Source organism: Anser brachyrhynchus, assembly GCF_964034855.1.
Source record: "Anser brachyrhynchus genome assembly, chromosome: 13".
NCBI classification, from domain to species: Eukaryota; Metazoa; Chordata; class Aves; order Anseriformes; family Anatidae; genus Anser; species Anser brachyrhynchus.
In genome coordinates this window covers 16,994,552-17,004,902 of record NC_137708.1, presented here as the reverse complement: position 1 = coordinate 17,004,902, position 10,351 = coordinate 16,994,552, and the positions used below count along the sequence as shown (strand labels likewise).

The window sequence follows — 10,351 nt, the reverse complement described above, 5'->3', positions numbered from 1 at the left end:
GCGGCGCGCGCTCTTCCCGCCTTTTCGCAGAGGGGCGTGAGGTGAGGCTGAGGGGGAGTCGGAACGACGGAGTTGTTTCAGTGGATTTCCGATGAGGATGTTGTTTTCAAATATCATTTTTAAACGATTCTCTCTCTCTCTTTTTTTCTTTGTTTAATTCTTTTTGAAAAACGAGTCCAGAATAAATGGGGGTGTTGTGTTGAGAGGGAAGCAAAGCCCCTTAGGAGGAGTTCCACAGCTGGAAAAGGAAAAAAAAAAAAAATCTCAGACTGGTTGAGAGGGGAGGGATGTCCCCACCTGTGTGCAGGTGATTGTTGTTAAGTTTAAAATTTGAGCATTTAAGTTTAAAGTTTAAGCACTTAGATTAGTCCCCTACTGCAAGTCAGAAGTGAGCTAAAGAAAAGTATTGGTGTCTTGAATGGCAAGCTAGGAATCAGAAGTAAGGTTCTGACATAATTTCTTTTTTCTTCTTAGTGTGTTAGTGTAGGTACTTTAAAGTAATGCATTTGGTTTAGAGCGTGGCCAAATCTGAATTTGTGTCTTACAGCTTCTCTGAGGAAGGAAGCTCACCTATCCCCTAACTGAGGGGAAGAATGGGTTTCTGCGCCTGTCTGCTATTCTTAGGAAAGAATTTTCCTCATAAATTCTCTTTGCTGTTTTTTAGGACTTTCTACACAGTAGCAAAAAGCAGCCGATTTTATTTTGAAAATTTTTGCTGATTCTGAAATCAAAATTGTATGCGCTACAGTTTTATCCTTGCCACACACTTGTACTTCAACATTCTGCACAACTTTGGTGGAGTTGCAGGTAAATCACATTCTGATGCTTGAGGAAAATAAAAAATTATAACTGAGGTAGAATTTTTTTAATGAAATTATATATTCCATTTTGATCTCATATTATTAAGCAATATGAGTAAAAAAGTAATATGAGTTAAAGTGAGTTTATTAGTGATTAATATTGTGGATGAATTACAGAGAAAGTAAGTGTGGGGCAGAACGTATTTTGCTGTCATTGATCAAATGTTAAAAAGGTGTCCTGTTTAGAAACAAGTTGAAAAGGTGAAAGTAATGCTTTAACTGATAATCTAAATTGTTTTCTACTCAACTTCCATTCTATACTTGAGATTACTATTCATAATCCATGGAAAGAAAGTCTTGAAACCGCTGAAATGAAGACTTATAAGGGTTACTAATAATGTGCGGGCTTTTATTTTATTCTGTTAAATTTGGGATGTCTACTCTTAACTGATCTGAAAGTCAAGAAGATAACTTTTAATCATAGCTGAGAACACTGTAAGAAATTATACGTTTGATGCAGTGCATCGGTATTACAGATTTTAACACTTAGCTGTTATCTTTGTTCTTGTCAGCTTTGGCAAAATGTCCAAGAGAAAGGTAATGCAGTTTAAAATATAACTGCAGGGAATGTAACCAACTATCGTTTTGTCCAGTATTTCCTGTGAGACCAAGCTAAATGTAGGATCTTGGGTTCAAGGTTGTATGCTGTTGCTGAGCAGAAGTCAGACAGTCCTGGAAGCATTTCAGAGCAATCTGTGGAACAGTTAGAAATGCTGTCTTTATTACGGGAACATTTTCCAGCACTATACCTGCTGAATCTTTAAAACAAATAAAAGTGAAAGCTGTTGCTTATTTTCTTCATGGTGATGCAACACTTAATTTGTCAAAGGTTTGTATGAGTATTTACACTGATTTTATAGACCATTCAGTAGTGTTCCTATTTCTTAGAATATTTTCAACTGACAAGTTTAAAATGAAGAGTTTTTGCAGGTGCTTCCCTGCTTGAAGTAATACTTTGAATAGAGTGCAACAGGTCACAAGTTGGGTTTCAAACTCTTACCCAGATGGATATCAAGTGTCATCATCTTAATTAGATTAAGGCATGGTTGTAAGGATAGTTTCTGTACTTCTTGATATCATTATTTCATCTGGACTGTGGCTTTGCAATGCTCCTGTTAATGGAATTGTGAGTATATCAGCAGTAAGAATTTCTGGGATTTGAAAGACCTATGTTGATTTTCACAAGGAACAGCCTCTCGGTAACCTTATGAATTGAGAGATCCTGTCCCTATCTGCTAAATCACATGTGCTTTTGAGTGTGTATTTTTTAAAAAACTAGCAGAACTCTGGCGGTGATTTCATTGATATTAGGTACTGGGATTTCAGAATAGTTTTCTACGAAAAGTGTTGCTGCTGAAAGTGAGATGAGGGTGGTCTGCTAGCTTAATGAGCAGTTAAAAAAAAAGAAAAGAAAACATGGTAATAAGGACAGTCCTCACAGCAAGGAAAGATTAGTAATGGAGTTCAATAGCCATAAGTGCTCTCAATGTATAATTAGGAATGGAAATAGGAGGGTGCCGAAGTTTACCACTGATGTGTCTTGCTGGGTGGATCTAAGGAAGGTGAGGGAGTTAAACCAATTTCAGCCTCGTTTGCCAAGTGTATGCCTATTGCTCTGTATAATACCAAATAACGTTAGGGACAAAAGTAAACCATGAGCACAGGCAGTTCCAAGTGGCTGAGGAGTAGTCCACAGCCTGCTTATGTGAATAAATGAGAGTGGAAGGAAGAGTCAACCTGTGAGAGTTGTAGGCAGGGGCTGCACATGGTCATGACACTGCCCTACTGGCGTGAGTCGGCTTTCACTGGGCTAAACACTTCTGCACTACCTTGAGGTGCAGATCAAGCCCGCTCAGAAGATCCGTGGTAGATTTTTAAGAGAGCTCAGGACCCCCATGGATGCTATAAAGCCAAGCCAGTTTGCTGTTCCTTGCATGTGTTCAGTTCTGTTCAAAAAATAAAGCTATTAAAATGTTTAAAAGGGAGAAACAATGAGAGATAAGCAGTATATGTACTTAAAAGTAAAAAAAAAAAAAAGTGGACTTGTCTGCAAGTATTTACAACTGTCATGTTAAATGTGGCAACGATGAGATGCGGGTGGTAGGAAGTGGTGTAGCTAAGAGATATATGGCAGTGGTATTATGCGTGTTTAATTGAAAAACTTGAATTTTTATTTAACTTGTGTTCTGATTTCATAAACTAATGCTGTGGATGTTTAATTGGACATGATGACTGAAGTGAGCGTTTCATGGGACTAAGGCATGGATTCAGTTAAGTGCTTAAACAGGTGGTAAAATAATTTGCTGAATTGAAGCCTAAAATGAGGAAGCATAGAGTCTCAGCATAAAATACTGTGTGACCTCTTTCTAATGAATGTCTGAGGTGTTAGCAAACCAAGAAAGGAAGTCTCTTTAATTGCAAAAGATACTTTGCTATACTAACTTCGTATTTAACTACTTATACTTCTTAATTAATAGGTTAATGTCAAAGTTCAGCTGAAGTTTCTGTAGATTTTTTTTTTTTTTGGTGGGTACTCCTAGCAGGAATAATGACTATCTGGAATAAAAACAGATCACTTTAGAAAAACGTGTTTTGTAACTGTACTTTGTATTTAGTGGATGCGTGCTTAGGATTGCACTTCAGATGTAAGTACTCTAGGGAATGTTTTCAGTATGATTTATCAAGAATTAGGGCTTCTCAGGATGAAGTATTTGGATGCTTTACTTTCACTACTTTTTTCGGAAGCCATTTATTAGGTGAAATGATTTTGTTGCAAAAACTCAATTTGTGGACAGATGATTGTCTCTGGCAACGTTTATCCAAATCACTCCCCTGTTTTGGAAGGAAAAGTGTTCGTAGGTCTGGCATGAAGCGCTGAAAGAGTGCAGGAATGATAGGAGTTAAACCAAAGCACAGTATTAAATAAAAGTGTAGTGGAGAGGACATGGAAAGTGAATGCTAGCATGGACCTGAGAGATACTGAGTCCTCTTCCAATATATATTTTCATTGTTTATTTCATAAAACTTCATCATAATCATTCAGAAGGAAGAATGTGCCACAGGTGATCTCATGCTGACTGTCATAATTCACTCATTTCAGAGGCTGTGCTTCAGCCAAGGGGGAGGTTGTTGGAGAATAGGAATATACTCTTGGAATTTTGAGAATGTATTTAGGACTTGAGGACCTCACTGGGGTTTAGAATGCCCCTGTTCTGCTACAGCAGAAATACTCTTTTTAAAAAGAGTGAACAGAATAAACGATATTAGACCACACCTGTAAGGCACCCCATTTCCCAGTCAGTTTATGCATCTGACCTTGAAATTAGATTCCTCTTTTTTTCTGAGAGGGAGAACAAGTTCAAAGTACAGGCTTTTGAAAGCTCTGTGTGTGTGTTGGTTTTATTTTATTTCTTTGTTTGCCTAGCACGTTTTTTCAGTCTCTAGTATGAAAAGTTGTGGAAAGACTGAAATGAAATGAAATGAGGTGTTTCTTAGTACAAATTATTTCCATTAATGTAAGCCTTATTGTTTGATGTAAAAAGAGCAGTTTTCCTAAGAATGGTTTCCATTTCACTGACACTGAAATGAGTTGCTGTGGAGAATTTACCCTGGCTGGAGTCAGGATTAACTTGACACAGGAGCGAGTTAAGCTGTGGTAATGTCAGAACATCTGTGTTTATGCTTTGTAGTGCTTGGCGAGCAACCGCTTTCTTGCAGTGCTGTTTTCAAACCTGTTCCAGCTAAGCTGTTTTCTTGGCTTCCCTGCATGTGCTGGGCTGCTGGTGACTTTTGTTACCTTCCAAAGGGATTTTTGCACTTTCTCTGGTACCAAGAGGGGAAGATGCAGTAAATGGTCCTATCTGAGTGCAGAATTCACATCACATTTAAAGAATTTGCCATGGAAGTAAGCAGTAACTCTGTATGGGAATGCACATAGAACTGCCCACAGACAAAGGTTGAAGGTGATCTGCAACTATGTTAAATATAAAAGCTGCAGTCTGTCTGTGCTGCAGCCGTCTGTCTGGTAGGAGGGTCTGGCCAGGTTTTATACAGGACTGAATATCAAGGGGTGCTTGTGCTGGATGGGGGTGATGAGCTAGATGTCAAGAGGACAAAGGTCAGTGACTGCACCCAGCTATGTGCCAAAGAACGAGAGTCTGTTTTCTTTTGCAAGAGGCTGAGAGCCCTTAAAACCAAACTGACTACTGTAGGTAGAGTGTCACCTTATCAGGCAGCCTTCTGCCCCCCTCAAGTCTTGAACCTGCCAGCTGCCCCTTGGTGCTGGCGCCTTCAGTACAGAGTCATTACTCAAAGCCTGCCCTGTGGCAGTCGTGCATTTCTCTGTCCAGATCACTTGTATCCAGGTACTTGTAATCAAGTTCTGACTTTTCTTCTTTGTGTCAGCTTTTCCTTGCATACACCATTTCCTCTTTCATATCCAAACACTTCTAATTCCTCTGCCAGTACACAGTGCATAAACCTTACTATAAACCACAAATTTGCTTTGCTGCCCTTTTACTTAAGACCTAGGCCAGGTTTCTTCTTCAACATAGTGATATATACTTAACTGTTGAGTTTTTAGCATGGAAATGAGCTTATCAATAACTGAGCTTGGGATGGTTCTATTACATGCTGAATTTTAACACACAGAAAGTGACTGCAAGTATGTGTTTATGATCTTTATAATTAAAAACTCACAATAACATTTTTCCTGTAAAATTTTTAAATGGCTTTTTGTGAGATGATAGCTCATATACCACAGAGGTTTACTTTCTTTTTGTGTATTGATTCTGAGCCTTGGCGCAGGAGAGATGATTCCACAAATTTCACTAATGCAGTTGCGAGACCTGTGCTTCTGCACAGTATTTTTCATGTTGATGAACCAGCTCTGCAGTGCAAGAGGGCTCTGCCCAGCTTTCCCTGAAAATGTCTTTAGCTATTTTGGAGTTCCAAAATACTGCTGAAGAATTTTCCCACTAGTACAAGTTCATTTCCCAAGTGGAAAAAGGAACCTGATTCAAGTTATTCCATGAAAAAAGAGATACGGGTTTAGTGGGAAGAAGCCTTAAGAAGTTGGGCTGTTCCCACTGAGAACCATGAGATACATAATGGCATTTGGGAGTCCTGCATGGCTGCATCACTCAGATTGGGATTGTCAAACACCAAAAGTTCAAGAGTATTTTGTGAAGCATGTGTCTGAATCTGTTTTTTGTCCTTCTCATCCTTACTACGTTGTTGTTCCCTCTTGGTTCAGCCACGTGCTGAGATGGAGAAGACATTTGCTGCTGTCTCAGTTACTGTAGCCAGCCTTCTTAGATGCTGCGATGTTTGGCTTCCTGAGCTGCAGCTATGAGATGGCAGCATGTAAAAAGCATGCTGCTAAAACCCTGTGTGTTCTTCCCAGTGTCTTGAGGCAGAACTGTATCATTCAGAGAACACTGCGCTGGCTACCTGAGAGCTGGTAGTAAGCGGGTTCAGAGAGAATTCCTGCAGCCTGCAGAGAAACACCATATGAAATGTTCATATTTTTACTGGTCTGCTGTTCTATATATGCCTCTGTATGAGGTACCCATGGGCAGTATTCTAAATTTTCCCTAAGAGTAGATGTTTCGTGTTTTATTTGCACCTCTTCTGATATCTGGGACGTTAGGGAAGGTATCAGGTTCTAGGGAGTTTCAGTTCAGGAATCAAAGTGTTAAGTTGATAGTCATTTCAGACATTTTTAATCTCAATTGCACAGAAGAAGCAGTGGCTAGTAATGGGTTTCAGATCCAAGTTTACAACTCGGTCATCTGCTGATTATACTAAAGATGTCTAATGTAGAGGTAGGGCAATTTGCACAAGTAATCTTAGTTTCAGGAGGTTGTCAAGTTACTGACCCAGAGTTTTATCACCTGTATTACTACTGCTACTACTAGTAGCCAAATTAGATTTTGAATTATGCTCTTGACTATAAATTACTTTTTTTAAAGTGTATTTTAATAGTGTCCTTTCTGATTTCTACTATAAATGCAGTGTCATTACAGGAATGAGATAAATCTGTGTATCTTTCTCCCCTGGACCACTATTTAGGACTTAGTTAACATAGCCAACTCACTATGGTGCTTCATACAGTCTCAGCATGAACAGTTTGAGGGGAAAATCTTGCTGCTTGATTAATTATTTATAGACAGTTTGGCTGAGAAAGGCAGTTGTTCCCAAAGGTTTGGCACCTCTACAGTATTCTCATAAGAGTAAAGATGATTCAAGTAAATGTCAGAAGGGATTTGCTGGCTGCTAGAATTAGTTGTGTGATGCAGAATTTTTTTGATACCAGCATGGTGTTAAAGTGGCTCACTACTTTGCAAACTCAAAATACCAGTCAAACAGCTGACTTGAAAACAGTGTGGTGATTTTCTATTTACTTGAAGGGAAAAAGGCAGGAAACAGACAGCTTGGGGAAAATGCCCACTGGGTGAGAAGGATTGTGTTTGATTTATTATTTTAATTGCCTAGTGGTGCTAAGGGAGTGTCTAATTAAAGTCCCTGGAGAAGTCTTTAAAGGTGAAAAGATAAATATTGGAAAATGTTTCATATATAGCCTTTAGTGTTTCTTCTCACCTGCAAGAATACAGAAATTAAACTGAAGGACTGGATGATGTCTTCTGAAGCTTTTCCTTTACGTAAGCAATGTACAAGAGTCAAACATAGCTCCCCAGAAAATAATAGCGATGTGGGAACTCTGTAATGGTTTTATTGCCTCTACCCATGTATATTCTGGTACTCTGATCCCTGTGTCCCCATGTTGGTATTGGCAGAACAAGAATATAGGATGGACTCCTGGCAGACTGGCCTGTAGTCTGCAATGGACCATTAGAACTGCATGCTGGCACATTTTGAGCTGTATTTCGATTTAGGATCACATTTTCTGGCAAAAAATGGCACAGGCTCCCCTGTCAGAGACAAAGAAAGAAGTTTCTTCTTTCATTTGCTTGCAGTTTTGCAAAAGTATTTAAATTTTTTTCTGGATCGTTTTGAGAAATAGCTGTGCTACTACACTTGGTTAAAGGGACACTATGATCTACATGGAGGTAGTTCCGCACAGTGCAAGAGGGGGGGGGGGAATAAGTTCTTACTTGGCTAAGCAGTAGCCAGCAAAGATAATCTAATACAGTTTTTAGGCATAGAGATCATTATCTAGAGCATGAAAGACTGTCTCCACCAGATATTTATTGACACGCTTTGAAGCCATTTAAAGTAGATGTGTTGGAAAAAAACACTGGAGATTATGAAAAAGAAAAAACACTTTTTTACACTTTTTTTTAACGAGGCTAATTTTAAACATCTCACAGGAAATGCTTTGTATCCCATTCAAAAACTCTCATTTGAAGTCTAAAATAAAATCTTACGTAAGGTGTTTCCTTTATCAACAGCGGTGGTTCTGAAGTTCCGTCTTCAGCAGCTCTTCTGCCCACTTTGCCAGAACAGCTTGGTGTTTCCTTGCTGCCTGGCAAGTCTGAAAGATAGACTGGAACTTGCTTAAAAATTGCAGGGTGATAATTTTGACTATGTTGAATGTGGCCTTGGTAAATAACCATGTAAGCTTTTGAGATAAATTAGAAGGAAAAGTTTAAAGCTAGGCCACACATTTTTGGCATGCAAATATAATGAACAATGTATTATATGTCTATAGCTCTGCTCTTGCCATTCTTCCTTGATAATTGTTCATTTGAAAACCAGAAGCAAAAAAATTTCTCTGTTTCTTTCACTAATACCTTCACAAAAGGTGTCACCTGCTCTTCTGTAGAGGTAGGCCTTTTGATGTGAGATTTGAGCAGCAAGGTGAATGTCCTCCTCCATTTTTTTTTTCTTGTATGTGTAAAGTGTGATGGCTTTTTTCTTCATGAATCATTTTGGGATTTTTTTTGTTAATCTACATCCTTTATGTATAAACAGACAACTCAGGTAGAGAGGCTAGTGGGACTACGAAATCCTCCTCTCCCAGATCTGTTGTAGAGCAAATATGTATTTATTTGAAATACAGAGCAGCACTTGTGTTTCTGGCTGTCTGCTGGCAGATATACTTCTATTCATAGAAACAGAAGTAGATGTTTTGTGTGCATGCTCTATAATATGCTGCCCTATTTTCTAAAATGTCCATACAAGCACTAATAGCTATGAGCAGTTTTAGAATATCCCGAATGCCTCAAAGATATCCAGACATAGTCTCAATTTCTAAAAGGGCTGACTTTTACAAATATTTATATGCAAATGGCTTTCTGTTTGCAGTTTCTTTGTATTCATATATGCCCATTTATTTTAATCATATGAATGGGCAATTATTAGAAATATGTTGGAGAAACACCTATAAAATGCTTTTTGAAGAACTGTTATTCTAGTATCTCCTGCCAGAATTATTTTCATAGAGTCACTCTGAGTTCTTTTTAAATAACTGGGAAACTGTGAGGCGCATCCTCAACTTTAAGTTGCCTAATGCATTGAATCCAGATGACGAATGCTTTGACAGGTTCTGCCTGTGTTGCTCGATGTGTTGTCAATGCTTCACGACACCAAGAAAAGCAGAATTTGATCTGCTGCTGCTGAGACTGAGAGTTTGACATTATTGAAGTAAGGAGCGATGCATGACTCACATGCAGAATAATGATATTTTCTGTTTCTCTTCTGCTTTCTCTTTTTATTACCTTTGCTACTGATGACCTTTTCAATAAAATTAAAATTTTTCACTAGAGCACTTAATTCTATGCAACAGAAAAGGTTGTATTATGAAATTCCTGTAAATAGGACTACTGAGGAGTTTGGGGTTTTCTAGCACTTTGTGTTCTTTGTACTTTTTCCAGCCTCATCAGTTGGATACTTCTAGGTATCAATACTGTCTCACATGGAAGTAATAAAAAATAATCTCACTGTGAGCACGTTTATCCCTAATTTTTGCTCCTTCAGGTGTGCACGTGGAGAGGACACTTCTGTTAATATGCATGCTGTGACTGTGAATGCTGCTTGATAACAGCTTTGAAGTAGAAATTCATTTACTTTCGGATGTTTCTTGCCTTCATCCTGAATTAGGTGTCACATAAAATTGGTGGCTCAGGACTGCTTTTTAACTTAAAGTTGGAGACGTTAATTTTTTTTATATTTGCTTTTTGGTGGTTTGATAGTAGTAATAGTTCTGGTTCCATTATGTTTGTCCTCTCATTTTTGAGCAGTTACATATGGATTTGTTGAAGACCAAAGAAATATTTACATCTTCCATACTATTTAGTATTTAGTCATGTGCACGACAAATTGTTGTGTTTCTTACAACTGAACAAATCTTGGCAAGTTTGGGGTGCTATTATTTATCTGTAACTATTACTTAGGAGATTGGCATGCTTGGATACAATTATCACAGAATCACAGAACCGTCTAGGTTGGAAGAGACCTCCAAGATCACCCAGTCCAACCTCTTACCTAATACTGACAAGTCCTCCACTAAACCATATCCCTAAGCTCAA

At 38.4% G+C, this 10,351-nt stretch overlaps 1 protein-coding gene across 1 annotated transcript in view; it reads left to right on the top strand.

The window, feature by feature from the left end:
- The first annotated feature begins 1,731 nt into the window (after nucleotides 1-1,731).
- LOC308177135 (uncharacterized protein) overlaps nucleotides 1,732-10,351 on the top strand; it is a 302,639-nt gene continuing 294,019 nt past the window's right edge. Inside the window, exon 1 of the mRNA XM_080553912.1 lies at nucleotides 1,732-9,467. The gene's annotated coding sequence lies outside the window, so the exon portion shown is untranslated. The remainder of the gene's footprint in view (nucleotides 9,468-10,351) is intronic.